This window comes from Cucurbita pepo, chromosome 18 (genome assembly GCF_057944985.1).
Source record: "Cucurbita pepo subsp. pepo isolate OVF chromosome 18, ASM5794498v1, whole genome shotgun sequence".
NCBI classification, from domain to species: domain Eukaryota; kingdom Viridiplantae; phylum Streptophyta; class Magnoliopsida; order Cucurbitales; family Cucurbitaceae; genus Cucurbita; species Cucurbita pepo.
The window spans coordinates 6171317-6187431 of record NC_141815.1 but is presented as its reverse complement, the minus strand read 5'-3'; the positions used below and the strand labels follow the sequence as shown (position 1 = coordinate 6187431).

At 37.5% G+C, this 16115-nt stretch overlaps 1 long non-coding RNA gene and 1 other non-coding gene across 2 annotated transcripts; both read right to left on the bottom strand.

Moving 5' to 3' along the window:
- Positions 1–606: 606 nt before the first annotated feature.
- On the bottom strand, positions 607–2659 carry LOC147787309 (uncharacterized). The gene is made up of 3 exons (XR_015413824.1): positions 1967–2659; positions 1801–1856; positions 607–831 (listed from the first exon to the last, which is right to left on the bottom strand). It is a non-coding gene; the product is annotated as an uncharacterized LOC147787309 (long non-coding RNA).
- Positions 2660–13843: 11184 nt separating this feature from the next.
- TRNAI-UAU (transfer RNA isoleucine (anticodon UAU)) lies at positions 13844–13917 on the bottom strand. Its single transcript has one exon. It is a non-coding gene; the product is annotated as a tRNA-Ile (tRNA).
- Between the last annotated feature and the right edge of the window lie 2198 nt (positions 13918–16115).

The following is a 16115-nucleotide window of genomic DNA, read 5'->3' as shown; positions in this document are numbered from 1 at the left end:
AGTCATTCTCTGGCTGGCCACCGGACAGGTTTCGTACTATGATCCGTAATACGTCGACCAATTCCGCCGCTGAGTCTCGGGCGGGCTGGGGTGTCGCTGGCCACGGGCACGTCATGGTTACGTCGGGTCCCTCCACGGTGTCCTCGCGGTTGGGACCCCGTCTCCTCACGCTTCTAACCCTAACTGGGGTTCGCCTCCCAGAACTCCCTCCTCGCGTCTTGGGTGGCATATCTAAACCTAGCAATAGCCGTGAGGTTACAAACTATTCTTTCCACTTAATCACAAGGGCACAAGTCGCGTACCCATGCAATGGCATTAGCCGAATACACACACAAGCATATATCTGTCACATCATGGAGCATATCAATATCAGGACGAGAGAGCGTACAATGATTCTTCCTTACAACATATATATATACACCTGACGGTGACGGTGTGGTTGCTGGAGGACCATGGAAATGCCTTAGGCCTACATCGTAGACCAGTCTACAGGATCTATGACCTAGCGCTCTGATACCAACTGTAACGCCCCTAATTTTCTCCACCCTAATTAGCGACGTTACCTTATACTCGTCAAAACAACAGGACAAGAGTTCACATGGAACAGCCTCGATAACGAAAATGCATTCATCAATTTAAGCAGTTCATACCTAGGAAAACAATTGCGACAACCTAGCCTAGAAGTAATCAACAGAGACTAGAGAAAACAATTCGCAACACTAAGAACCCAAGAGAATCCAAGAGGCGCTACGACACAACAAACCCTCCTCAAGATTTCCATGGCCCTTCGCCTCATCCACCGTCATCCGTACATGGGAGCCTTGCCCTTTCCTGAAAAATATTGGTAGCACGTGGCTTGAGTATTATATAAAATACCCAGTAAGTCGCCCCACTGTTGGGGTTAAGCATATATTCTTTCATTCGGATACAAGCAGTCGCACACAGTACATCTACATGTCGCACACGATACACATACATGACACACGCAACACACATACATGTCACACAGAATACCCATACCTGTCGCACATCGTTACCATACATGCCGCACAATGCTAGAAGAACGAAATTGAGAGAGAGGTTTGTCTTCCATTCCATCCCATGGCCTTAGGCCCTTGCCTTGTCCGAACGGGGGTGGATGCATGGTAATTTCCCACACATGGCCCACGTGTGTGACTGTGGGCCCACCAGGCGAGCTCGCAAGCGAACTCCCTGGGCCTGGCTTGGTCGGGTATGTATGACATACAATACCGGACGCCACGGACAAAGGAGGGCCTGCATGATATCGTGGCGAACACAATATCGAATATACGCATCCATACCATCAGTAGCATAACGGGGGAGTGCCCCAAGTACATAACCATAGCGTGCATGAGGTTCTTAAGGCTTACCTCCATGGCATTACACATACGACGCTCCATCCCCTCGCCGCATTACATAGCATAACCGGGTTCACATTAGGCAAGCATAACATAGCATAACCGGGTCCACATTGAGCAAGCATATCCTAGCATACTAGTCATCTTATTCATGGCATGTGGGGTTCTCATTACAATCATGACATGTCAATCAAGCTCGTCATACATACAGGGCGACAAAACGCGTCACAACATCATATTCATAAACATGGCATACATAGCAATTCACTGCAAGAATCACATACATCAACAAAGCATGCATAGCATTTCACGGCAAGAAACATCTAACCTAGCATACAGCAACAACATATGGTGCATGCAAGGGCCACAGGGCACACACCAACATACATACAAAACTAACGCCAACAGTAAGGTTACTTACCTCCTTGGCCTTGGCCGAAGTCACCCACAATGCTAACTCCAGCGCCTAACTACCTCCTATAAGATAACATGATACACTTAGAGCCATTTCCCAACTAGCTCTTATGCCTAGCTACCAAGGTACGTCCCTATCACAATCTATTTTATCGCAATGGAGTTATATTGACCTCAGATGGCTGAAACAAGGGTGGGAATGACTCCAGAAGGGTCAAAAACCTAGAAACCGGTATACTATTCGGATGTCGCCGCCGAGCCGCGCCGCCAAGCCGCATAGCCGAGCCGACCTGGCCGAGCCGCTGGTGGAGCCGAAACCGATGGGCTTCGAAGAACCCTAACGGCGCAGGGTTTTTGGGCGCACCTCTGGTTTGAGCCGAAAAGGAACGAGGCCCAATGGTGGGCCTGAGCGCGACCTGCGAGGTGTGGGCTGCACGCCAGCCGAGACGAACCGCAGAATGCCGAGGGTCGACCCGCGCCCGCCGCTTCGTCTTCCTCGCCCGAACGCCTCAATAGCCCTAATCGCGGGCTTGGCTGCTGTCACCTGTGGAAGCGTCGTCGTTCATCCATCTCCGGTGGCGTGTCTGTCCCTCCCTGCCCGACGTACACTAGCGCCTGCTCCTACCTAAAGCTCGCGGCGTTATTGAACCCGATCTGAAGTCTCGCGACATTTTCGATCCCTCACCTAAACCCTTCGGCTCCTCCTTCACAGGTATGACAGTCACTCAAAAAGGAAAAGACGGCTACTAAGGTACCTAGGGTTTAATACGCATTAATACGCCTTGGCTAGCAAGGCATGCCTCACTGGAAAGCCCATGATTTCCGGCGAGATTTAAGGAGTTTGTTTGTTTGTTTTTTTTTTTTTGCCTTTTTGAAACCCCTACCGTTACAGATACCGACCATAATAGATTGGCATAAAGAACCTCTAGGCCTTTAATGAAAGGACGACAAACCGGTGAAACCCAAGGGGCAAGCCCCAAGGGACTAAGACTAGAACCAGATGTCCTAGAACCGAGTTAGGAAACTGTGGGAATCTGTAAATTAAGATGCGAAGAGAGCCTACAAGTAGGTGGCTTACTGAGTATAATGTTTATACTCATTCCTTTCTACCTTCTTTTTTGTCAGGTGCCGGTCGATGTGGAGGAGCGTTGGAGAGCTGTGCGGTCACAGAGGGGGTCGTTCCGGAGCGTCAGTCCCTTGTCGGTCTTTAGAGTCTTTTGTATTTTTTTCTTAATAATTGTATTTCCCGTTGGAAATATTTGGTTTTAATTTTGTATTCGTAATTTCTTTTTTTATTCATTTGAAACAAAACTTTTCTCTATTTTGTTTTAATTAAATGACATTTTTACCTTTTACTTTACTATTTATTCCTTTTTGTTTGTTTTCGATTTCATCTTTTTAGTCACGACTCAGCTTTTCGAAGCCTCGAAAAATCGGGTCGTGACAGTTTTGCATCTTTCTTGTAAATTCAATAATTTCTTTAAAGTCTAAAAATGCAAACCAATCAAATGCGGTCTATTTTTTTTACTGATATTTTCATTACTGGAAAGACAAAAGTGAAAGACAACTTGGGTGTTATTGACCTACCGTAAAGACAAGTTAAAGACAAGTTGGATGTGATTGACATACACTCTCCAACTCGAGGGGGAGTGTTGAGATATATTATTTATGTAATATATCTTAGATATTATATCTTAATATTCTTTCCTTTAGGATTTCATTTAGAGTATATTTTATTTTATTCTCAGTATTTAATTATTTTATATTTTCCTCATTTGTACCTCTTGTATCCTATTTAAAGGATATCAATATCAATGAGATTATACACCTTCCCAATTCTATTTCTATTTCTATTTCTCATTCTTAACATCTAACAGTGAAAACGGCGACTACACGGCGTCTATTTGTTCAAGGTGATTGTATTTAGGCCGGTGGACATTTTCACAGTGTTGGTAGGTCAGTTTAGGCGTCGAGGCTGAGGTTTCGAAGTCGTAGGTTTCGTTTCGGATTCTCACTGGAAAACTCAAGGTTTTCTTTCTCTCAGATTCCTTACTGATTTCCTTCATTGCAGGTACTCTGAGGCGATGGCTAAGAGGAGTTCATTAGCTGAAGATTTGGTGTTCCTTGGGGAACGTGGCGCGTGTTTCTGCGACCCTGCGTTATTCCTAGCAGTCGGCGGAAAACTCACGGGTTTTCCGGCAACTAAAAAGAACTTTTGTCCTCAAAAGTCTCAAACTCTTGTAACTCGGGATATTTTTCTCTTATTTTGTCCTTACGTTCCCACGTGGCCTCCTCAGTGTGGTGGTTCGTCATTAAACCTTAACGAACGCAGTGTCCCTATCTCAGGTTAAAATTCTTATTAGTTTTTCCTCATAACTCAAATCTTCTTTGAGTTGGAGGGGCTCGTAGTTTATTATGTGGATAGGGTCCGTCATGTATTTCCTCAGTATCGACATTGAACTACATCGTGCACTCCTGAGAGAGAGGGAGGTAGGACAAACTTATAAGCTAAGGGATCAATCCACGAGAGAATCTCGAAAGGCCCGATGAACCTGGAACTTAACTTGCCCTTACGTCCGAACCTCAAGACACCTTACATGGATTCCACCTTTAGGAATACTAGTCCCATATCTCAAACTCCAAGATCCTATGCTTACAACCGTGTAGATTTATTTATCTACTTTGAGCGGTATGCATCTTCGCTCGGATTTTCTGGACAGTCTCATTGGTGACTCGAACCAACTCAGGTCCTACCATTATAGGGGGACATGCAAATGCAAACATATGCAATCATGCTCTTGGGACCTATCTCTATTCTCTACGAGTAACCTACAGTCTCGGACTACTATAGATGTGTAGTACTTCCCTATACATTACCCAGACATGCAAGTGTGAATCTCTGAGGGCTCGCACACCCCCTGGACCCTCTCTAGTCAAGCTAATCTGTAGCGACGTCGGGAGGTTAGCGGAACCCCTGGTGTCATGCTTCTAAAAATAACTTTCATCCTCGAAAGTGATTAAAACGTGAATCGATATTTCTCTATCTCATCGTTTTGTCCTCACGTGGCTTCTTCAGTTTTTTTTGTATTTTTGTTTTCATAGTATGTTAATGGAGGTTATTGCTTGGTTACATAGGGCTTTCATTACATGGACTTAACCTTTCATTTGTATGTCACCGGTCTGATTGATCTAGAATATCAAAAGTCTCGTTGAAGCATAGACTTAACTTGTCATTTCATCCAAACCTTAGTATGCCTTTAATCAATGCCACCTTCAAGCCTACCTTAATCAATTCCTTATATTTAATAAATATCTATATGGCTGGATCATATATCCTCTCATCAAAGTTAATGTGCTCAATAGAAAATGTTAAAGGTGTCAATACTAATGCTAGAAAACCTCGAGTATTTACCTCCCATTTTAAAAGTTTAACATTCCATTTTAACAATAAAAATCTTGGAATGCCCCCATGGTCTAGCCATTTAACTAAATAGAAAATTTTCCTCAAAATGAAAGTAAAAGATAAGTGGCATGGTCTCGAGTATTTATGTATATCAAAATACCGTTTAATTTTATCGCACATAAGTTCTGTAAATATTTATGGTTATGGATTTTGAATCCAATAAGGAATTTAAATCTTGACTAATCTTATTTTTTGAATGACATATTTTTAAGGTTTTACATAATTTTTTAATATTTTTCTTGAGTTTCTTGCAATTTTCTAAGCATTATTTTCGTCTACCACGTCTTTCAACCTTTAAAGATTTAGGGTCTAAGGGTCTCAATAAACTTTCAAATTGAAATTTTAAGAAAAAAATTTAGAAAATTAATTCTCACCTGGACTTGAGTTTTATAATAAGGTATCATAAATGAAAAGATGATTAAAAAAATTGACGTTAGTGGATAACTACTCATATATACCATTTGTAACCTTTACCTGGTTGGCCGGCCCTTAATCTCAAATTAATTAATTTAATTAATTAATTAATTAATTAATGTTTTGTTGATGACAGACTTACCTTCAATTATTAAGAATTTTCAATATTTTGTTTGTCCACAATATAAGGTTGGGAATAACTATTTCAAAGTCTTTTTTGGTTCACTCAAATTAGAACTAAAACGAAGAAGTTTCAGTCAAAACAAGATACCGGACGTGATGATGTGGTGACAAAATTGACATCATGAACCGGCGACAAAATTGACATCATGGACCAATCGAATTCAAAACAAGATATCCGACGTGGTGATGTGGTGACAAAATTGACATCATGGACCATCGACAAAATTAACATTATGGACCAATCGAAATATTACATTTATAACTTTGGTAGAGTAACAAATGGTAGAGTTTTCGATTACATTTATAAAAGTTTTTCACTACTTTATGAATTATAAAATTAGTTCTAATTACATTTATAACAGTTGTCAATAACTTAAAAAGAAAATTATTTGAATTATAAAATTATTTCAATTACATTTATAATTATTTTCATTAGTTTTACTTTTAAATTTTAAATGTTACTCACGTTATTTTCATTAACATTTTTCTATTATATTATTACATTTATATATATATATATATATAATAAAAATGAATTTAAAATATTTTTAATATTTATTTAAAATAATATATATATATATATAATTAAATAAATGAAATATGTGGTCTTTAGTTTTTCACGATAAATTTAAATAAATAAATATTATTTTACTTGGTCCACGTTTTAGTGGTCCGTATCAATTTTTATTTTTACAACTTGATCACTATTTTAACCCATCACCTCTTCATATTTTTCAGAACACAGAACATAGAACACAAATACATAGTTTGGTCGATCTAAATCTTTTTGCCTCCATTATTGCTCTCTCCAAAGCTTCCAATTTTATTTGTTGTTTATCTTATTCTTAAGAGATGTCTATTGTATTGTGAGAAAATTGTAAATCTACTACTTCGGAGAGTTGTGGTGTGTTTCTATAAAATTTCAGACAATTGTACCGGTTTGATCCTGAGCCGTGGAAAGGATTGAGTTTGCTCCTAAACTCGTAAAAAGAGCTGTGTACTGGTTTGAACCGAGGCATGGAAACCTGAGTCGTGGAAAGGATTGAGTTTTCTCTTGAACTCGTAAAAAGAGCGGTGTAGCGGTTGGGCTCTGATCGGAGGAAAGAGTCAAGAAAGGTTTATTCAAATTCCCAAGAGGCGCTTGGGGAGTGGAGTAGGTCGACTATAAAACTAGGGTGTTATATTTTCTAACCCTTTCCTATTTAAATTCTCAATTATTATTAAGTTTTATTGCATGCTATTAAGTTTTATTGTTATTACAAAAATTTAATCATTATATTGTTGAAACCCTATTCATACCTTTAGGGTTGCCATATCGATCCAACAAATGGTATCAGGTTGCTCCTATTGTTTTTTTTATAAACTTTATTTTATGAGCTTATGGCAAATCAACTTATTAAAAACGGTTTTTGTGAAGGACAATCAACTTGTAGACCTCCTTACTTGCATTTGCTTCTTACAAAAATTTTATATATATCATATGGATGTGAAAAGTGCATTCTTAAATGGTTATAGTATGGAGGAAGTTTATGTAAAACAACCTCCTCGATTTGAAAATTTTAATTTCCCACATCATGCCTATAAGTTGTAAGAGGCTCTTTATGGCTTAAAACAAGCTTCGAGAGCTCGGTACGATAGACTTATTAATTTTCTTATTGATAATGATTTCAAAATGGGTAAGCTCGACACTACTCTCTTTATTAAAATTAAAGAAAAATATATGTTATTAGTGTAAATATATGTGGATGATATTATATTTGGTTCTACTAATCCTTCTTATGTGAAGAATTTTCTAAATGTATGCATAATGAGTTTGAGATGAGTATGATGGGAGAGCCCACTTTCTTTCTTGGACTTCAAATCAAACAACTGAAAGATGTTGACACGTGCCTATGGTTCTGCACGTGTCATATATACTGATATGTGTGAATTATCTGTGAATCGGTATGCTTATATTATGTTTATGTTATGTTATATGTGAATTGTATGATAATAATTATGGTATGATGTGTTCAAGGATATGTTCTCGATAGGATATGAGAAGGATGCACAAGACGAAATGTAACGATAGGAGTAAGATACGTTCATGAAGCGTTAAGGTTAGGTTACATATCGTAATGCTATGGATAGGGGAGATTAATGAAAGAATATAGTTAGGATATGGGTAGAAAGGGATAGGTTTGTGATAGATTGATAGAACGACAGCGTTAGGATACGTTCCTGTGATAATATGACTAAGGTACATTCACGTAATGATATGACTGTGATAGGTATAAGAACGTTAAGGCTATGATAAGTTAGGGAACGATATGACCATGAAGTGTTTACGATATGACATGTTTATGATACGATATATTGTAATGTGAGGGGTTATGTTTAGATTGTTTTGTGTGACCATGGAGGTAATTGTTGAATGAATTGCACGTTATGAAATGACATGTTAAAAGCATGGAGCGTTATGTTATGTTTTCTAAATTGTATGTATACAACATGTTATGAAGGACATGATATCATGATAAATGAAATGAAATGTAACCCCGTTAGGATTATACGTAGAGTGAAAAATGAGAAATGAGATGTTAAGCGTGGAAGATAATAGCGGGGTTATATTCATTAATGACAAAAGAAGAAATTTTGGGGACCTCATGAATTATGTTTGCTCATGCATTTTGGGGGATACCCCTATTCAATCACGAGGGTACGAACGCATACATCCAATGGCAGGACAACGATCGTTATGTTTTGCATAGCGCTGCCATGACAGTTACTCGTTCTAACGGGTGTCCGGCTTAAGGAGCTCCTAGAGTATGCTCGCCCGACAAGGAAAGTGGTCCAATGGTGTGCGAACTGACTAGTGAGCCCATACTCACATGTATGGGCTGTGTGTAGAGTATATGGCACACATTCAAATTACTCGTTAGGACAGTACCGTAGGAAAATAGATTGAAAGGATAGGTCCCGTCATTGCATTCGCATGTTCTTGCATTTAACCCCCAATAGTGGAGTCACTTACTGAGTATTTCTTTAAATACTCAAGCCATGTGCTACTACATTTTTCAGGTTAAGGCAAGACATTCCTGTATGGCCGACGACGACATCGCAACTCGAGACCATGGCACATGCATAGGATAGTGGTATTTATTTTCTTAGACTTAGGCTAGAATAGGATGTTTTTAACTTAAACGCTTATTATTTTATTTAGTCTTTTGTTGTGTCATTTTAAAGATGTTTTCGAAACAAGTAAGTCTATGGCTGTGTTTTAAGATAAAAGTTATGTTTTATGGAATTTAAATGAAGTCTTCCTCATTCAATGTTTATGGTACGTATACAGTAGCGACCTTAAATTAAATAGAAAATTTTGGATCGTTACATATATGGTTAGGATATGGGTAGAAAAGGATAGGTTTGTGATAGATCGATAGAATGATAGTGTTGAGATACGTTCCAGTGATGATATGACTAAGGTACGTTCACGTAACGATATAACTGTGATAGGTATAAGAACGTTAAGGCTATGATAAGTTAGGGAATGATATGACCACAAAGTGTTTACTATATGACATGTTTATGATATGATATATTGTGATGTGATATGTTATGTTTAGATGGTTTTGTGTGACCATTAAGGTAATTATTGTATGAATGGTACGTTATGAAAAGACATGTTAAAAGCATGGAGCATTAGTTATGTTTTCTAAATTGTATGTATACAGCATGTTATGAATGACATATATCACGATAAATGAAATGAAATGTAACCCCGTTAGGATTATGTATGATACGTAGAATGAAAAATGAGAAATGACATGTTAAGCATGAAAGATGATAGCGGGGTTATATTCATTACTGATAAGAGTAGAAATGTTGGGGACCTCATGCATTATGTGTGCTCATGCATTTAGGGGATACCCCTATTCCATCACGAGGGTACAGTCGCGTACATCAAATGGCAAGACAACGATCATTATGTTTTGCATAGCGCTGTCGTGACGGTTACTAGTTCTAACAGGTGTCCGGCCTAAGGAGCTCCCAAAGTATACTCGCCCAACAAGGAAAGTGGCCTAGCAGTGTGCGAACTGACTGGTGAGCCCATACTCGCACGTATGGGCTATGTGTAGAGTATATGGTACACATCCAAATTACCCGTTAGGACAGCACCTAGGAAAATAGATTGAAAGGATAGGTCCCATTATCTCATTTGCATGTGATTGTTGCATTTAACCTCAATAGTGGGGTCACTTACTAAGTATTTCTTTAAATACTCAAGCCATGTGTACTACATTTTTCAGGTTAAGGCAAGACATTCATGTACGGCTGATGACGATATCACAACTTGAGACCATGGCAGATGCATCAGATAGTATTTATTTTCTTTGAGTTTAGTCTTTTGTTGTGTCATTTTAAAGATGTTTTCGAAACACGTAAGTCCATGACTGTGTTTTAAGATAAAGGATGTGTTTTATAGAATTTAAATGAAGTCTTCCGCATTCAATGATTAGGATATGTGTACAATAGCGACTTTAAATTAAGTAGAAAATTTCGGGTCGTTACAAAAAGTCGTTTTATATAGAAAGAGAAGGGTTGAATATAGGAATATAAAGAGTCTTATAACATTTCCATTGAAGGTGTAATAACTTCCTTGTCGGAAATTGCGCACCTTTTCCGGTGAGAATAAATTCATAGCATAATATCTCTTCATTTTTGGCACCAAAAATAAAATCTCAACATAAAATCTAAAAAAAATAAAATTCCAATCCTTAAACATACACAAACGAATAAAAGCTCGAAATTTATGTATATAATACAATATGTAGTTTTGTATCTCAGCGATCAACGATGACATGTTATGTAACGATCCGAAATTTTCTACTTAATTTAAGGTCGCTACTGTATACGTACCCTAAACATTGAATGCGGAAGACTTCATTAAAATTCCATAAAACATACTTTATCTTAAAACACAACCATGGACTTACGTGTTTTGAAAACATCTTTAAAACGACACAACAAAAGACTAAATAAAATAAATAAGCGTTTAAGTTAAAAACATCCTATTCTAGCCTAAGTCTAAGAAAATAAATACAACTATCCGATGCATGTGTGTTTAGGGATTAACCTAGACTAAATAAAAGTAAATTGATCATATATACCCTCAATTCCTAATTAGAGGCGTGGATTAACCTAGTCTGATTACTAAAAATGAAAAAAAGAAAGAAAGAATAGGAGAAGAGAGATAAAAGAAGATGATCGTTTAGGGATTATAAGAGAGAGATAAAACAAGAATTGTTTGGTGGTCTTGGAAGAACTATTCTTGTCTTTTTAATCACTCAATTCCGTCAAGAATCAAGGAAGAACGAAATGTATGATTTTTGGGTTCTTCATTTAAACTTTCCTTCAAATTCGAGAGCTTTCCTTGGAATTAAGTTTTGAATTTTTAGTATGGTTATATTGGAGGAATTTTGCATAAGTTTCATGAAGGAAGTTGGAGTTGATTCAGACCCGAAGGTGGCATTCTCATAAACATCTAGTGGCTGAAAATATTTGTCAATTTTTTGTTTTTGATGATGTTCGAACTCGATTATTCGTTGTTGTGATTGACCAAAAATTATACCTTTGTAACGATCAATTAAAAGTTTACGATTTTCGTGAAGAAACTAAGTTGATTTGAATTGTGGAGAGAAAGTTATAAAATTAAAGAAAATATATATATAAAAAAAGAATAAAAAACTGGTTTGGAAGTTTAGGAATTTTGACGAAGGAGTTGAATGCATAGGTTATTGTATGTGAGAGAAAGATTCCAGGAATTTTGGAGCTCCTAACATGCGAAGAAGCTTGCTCGGGAAGACACACGTCATCCAAGTAAGTAACCACACGAACTTTAGGCAAATAGTACTTGTAGGTATCGCTAGGACGTGTTAACACACAAACATTCCTTACCTTAGGTGGTTAGATAATGCATGTTAAAGACTAAAGGTTGTTTTTGGGTGAGTGTATACTTATGTATGTTAGAAAATTATCGTTATGCCCCTAGGTTGAGATTTGTGAGAACCATGCTATTTTATGTATTAAGCAATGCTAGAAAGAAAATATGCATGACTAGAATATGAGTTGAGAAATATGGATGAGTGTGGTGGTATGCATGATAGAAAAAAATTATAAAAATTTTCCTATGATAAGATTTGTGATGAGTGATGTTTTATATGTTTAATGTTATGTCAGAAAAGAGGATGGGTTAACGTTGTCTGTGTTTCAGGTAATTAATGAATGTTATCTCTCCGACGAGCTTGTTTTGCTTGTATGTGTGCATGATATAATATGTGTTAGCTTCAGGTGTTTGACTATTTGTTCTCCCAGTGGAGTGTGTTTATCTGCAAAGAAGCAGGGTGTTAAAGTTAGGTTGGCTAGACAATGACTTAGGTCAGGACACCTCTAGTAGACTGAGCACCTAAAGATCGTGAGTGACGGTCAGAGGGTCTAGACCCTAATTCTCCTAAACTAAGAAAGACTCGAAAACTAAAAATAAAAAAGCCTAAAGTCAAAAGTCCGCGTTAAGTCATCTAGCCGCCTTCGGAACCCAAAGAACCTCCTCAGCTCCCAGGTATGACCAAGATGAAGTTTAAATTATGGATTATGTGCTTAGGTAATTGATAGGTATATCTCCCTAGAAAAGGAAGCATGAAATAACTCAATTAAGATTAGGTTGCTACAACTAGTGCGGTTTACTCGTTGACTTAGGTCAAAACGTTTACAGTACACCCTGCACCCCAAGATCAAAGGATGAGATTTGAGTGCACCTAGAGACTTGGATTTTCCTTGTGGAGCTAATCTTGAGCACCCTGGAAATGAGAGATGAGATTTAAACTTCCTAGAAGTCCTTAAGAACGTAGCAGACCTCCACGATAACCAAGGACAACCAAAGTACTTCTCCTGGCTGATAACAGTGTAACGGTGTCTACAGATCCGCCACTACCCATTCGAATCTGGTGGCGAACTAAGCACATGCCAACTATGATAATGTGAGCTTCAGCTTTGTGGAATGGCCCGTGGTCTCCTGAACAGGGCCACTCTGTTGTAAACCTCTTCCTGAGAGGGGAGTATAGGTCCACGTCGGATAACCTATTAGCTAACCAGGACACAGGAATCATATCCCTCAAGCTTAGGTGACTCTATGGTCTTGAGGGATGGGCTAGCCAACCTCCATCACCCTACTCGTCACTCTCGTTCTACAACAATGCAATTACCTGAAACTATTTTTAACACTGGGTGAGTATTAAAAATATTCAATAAGATTGTAACGACCCTAAAGTTCCACATACTCAGAGTCCCACTAACGTCTCATGCTCATCTATAATGCATACTCAGAGTCCCACTAACGTCTCATGCTCATCTATAATGCAGAAATATAACTCTTACATTAGTCCCACTAACGTCTCATGCTCATCTATAATGCAGAAATATAACTCTTACATTAACACCATTTGTAATGTAAACTTCCTCATGCTCATCTATAATGCAGAAATATAACTCTTACATTAACACCATTTGTAATGTAAACTTCGAAAAATGCTTAATTAAAAACTCCTTCTGCCTTGATGGACTAATCTCTTCATCATCGAGACTACCTTTGAGATAGTCCTTTTCCTGATCTTAATGATCTCATCCCAAAATGCTTAATTAAAAACTCATTCTGCCTTGATGGACTAATCTCTTCATCATCGAGACTACCTTTGAGATAGTCCTTTTCCTGATCTCCTTCTGCCTTGATGGACTAATCTCTTCATCATCGAGACTACCTTTGAGATAGTCCTTTTCCTGATCTTAATGATCTCATCCCAAAATGCTTAATTAAAAACTCATTCTGCCTTGATGGACTAATCTCTTCATCATCGAGACTACCTTTGAGATAGTCCTTTTCCTGATCTTAATGATCTCATCCCATAATTTTTTCAGTTTACACTATTGTTCAATTAACTGTGTGACTAGGTTTGATTGGTTCTGGCAGGGCTCGAACCCGCAACCTTCGGCTCATAAAACCAACGCTCTAACCAACTGAGCTATAGAACCTTGGATGCTTTTCTTAAATAAATGTTTGAATGAAAATAATATTCCTCGAACTCTTTTTTTTTCTCCAACTTTAATACATTGTAGAACTCAAAAGGGTTTTTCTACCATCTTTTATAAAAGAATACCTATTCATATAACCATCATGCATGGCCTTCCTATCAAATTGCGAATGTCGGCCTAGCAATATGCCTCCAGCAAGTATGGGTAGCACATCACAAAGAACTTTATCTTTATGTTTCCCCAAAGTAAAAGATATTAAACTTGAGAAACTACCTTTATTGTTCCACTATCATTGAGACATTGAAGCTTGTAAGGTTTAGGATGGTGTTGAGTTGGAATTTGCAACCTTTTGATCAACATGGTACTTAATACATTGGTGCAACTTTCACTATCAATAACAAGACTACAAGGAGTCCCCTTGACTAAACACAATGTGTGAAATAGGTTGTCTCTTTGATCATCAACATTATTCTCCGTAACTTGAGTTTTAAGAAGTCTTCTCAACAAGTGTCAAATGACTCCCATCTTCCAATTCTTCATCATTCTCTTGGTTTTCTTCTTCAACTAGCTCATCCTAGTCACTTTCCTCAGTATCTGTGACAGCTTGTCCATTCTTGATGGTCATGACTCTCTTGTTAGGATCATCACCACTAATATGACCAATTTCTTGACATTTCCAAGATTTGATGTCTCTATTTCTTTCTCGAACCTCCTTGTATTCCTCAACTTTCTCTTTACCCTTTGAGGTCTCAACTTTGTTCTTTTTGTCAAGCTCATACTTTCCTCTAACCTTAAAATCTATCTTTTCAATATTTGCATCCTTTTTCCAAGTGTTGAAAGTTGTAGACTTAGGAATAACATACCTCTTGGAGTTCTTCTCCCAAGCTAGTTGCCCTTCGATTTTGACAGCAAGGTGTAACAATTCTTGCATATCAGAGTACGCTTGCCTATCCACTTGATGAGCAAGTTGTGTGTTTAACCCACCAAGGAATCTGGCCATTATATCATCGTTGTCTTCATCAATGCATGCTCTCTTCATAAAGACCTCCATTTCTTTGTAATATTCTTCAACACTCTTGGATCCATATTGCATTGTATACAGTTTTCCTTGAGTACTCGAGAATAATGCTTAGGAATGTACATTTTTCTCATTAATAACTTCAATTCCTCCCACATTTCAATTGGTTCTTCATAATTTCTCCTCCACTCTGATATCAAAGATGTCCAACATAATTACGAAATCACAAAATTCAGTTATAGAAAGCTTCAACTTTATTTCTTCACTGAAATTGTTGCAATAAAAAACATACTCAATTTTGCTCTCATATTGCAAATACTCTTCTAGATCAGATCTCCCATAGAAAGTTGGAAGCTTTACTCCCTTGACTCCTTCTCCTCTCTTATATTGAAACTCTCTCTCACTTCTTTTTTGTGCTAAAATTTCTCTACCCCTTGTTCTACCTCTTCCTCTCCCTCAACCGACATCTCCTCCTTCCCCTACGACTATGTCCCGCTAAATGGGTGAAAGAACAATATCAACACAATGGTTCAAAATTTAGATGATTTAGAAAAAAATGTTAATTGGAGTTTATTTGATATTCAAATAAACATGCAAATTGTCTAATGACAAGGATTTATAACCACAATATTAAGAACAATATGATTGGATTTTTTTTTTTTTTTTTAAGATCTAAATATGATCTATAGTAATAAAATGAGAATAAAGTGAGAAGATTACAAAGAAGGGTTGAACTCGCAGCAACAGAATAAATGGACAGATTTGAAGAAAAGAAAAACAATAGCATAAACGAAAAATAAAATGAATTCTAGAGTAGGCCACTAAGATGCAACCTAGGCTATGATATCAAATTGATAAGGCAACCCTAATCCCAACAATTCATGTTTTTGTGGGAGCAAAAATGGTTGAATCAATAAAATTAACACCTCCTTGTACAAAATTCGGATAAACCAAGATATAATGCTAGAATTAGATTACTTCTTAAGATTAAAGATCTAGAGCTCAGATGCAATCTACTACAAGAATTGCAGTAAACTTAGAAATGACAAAGATGATGCTTGAATTTCGAAAGGTGAAAGTCTCAATCTGAGATCTCAAATTCATTCATTCACAATCTCTTTTTTATGTAATAATTTGTGCGTATTTATAGTTACCCACAAAAGAAATTTTCAATATTTCA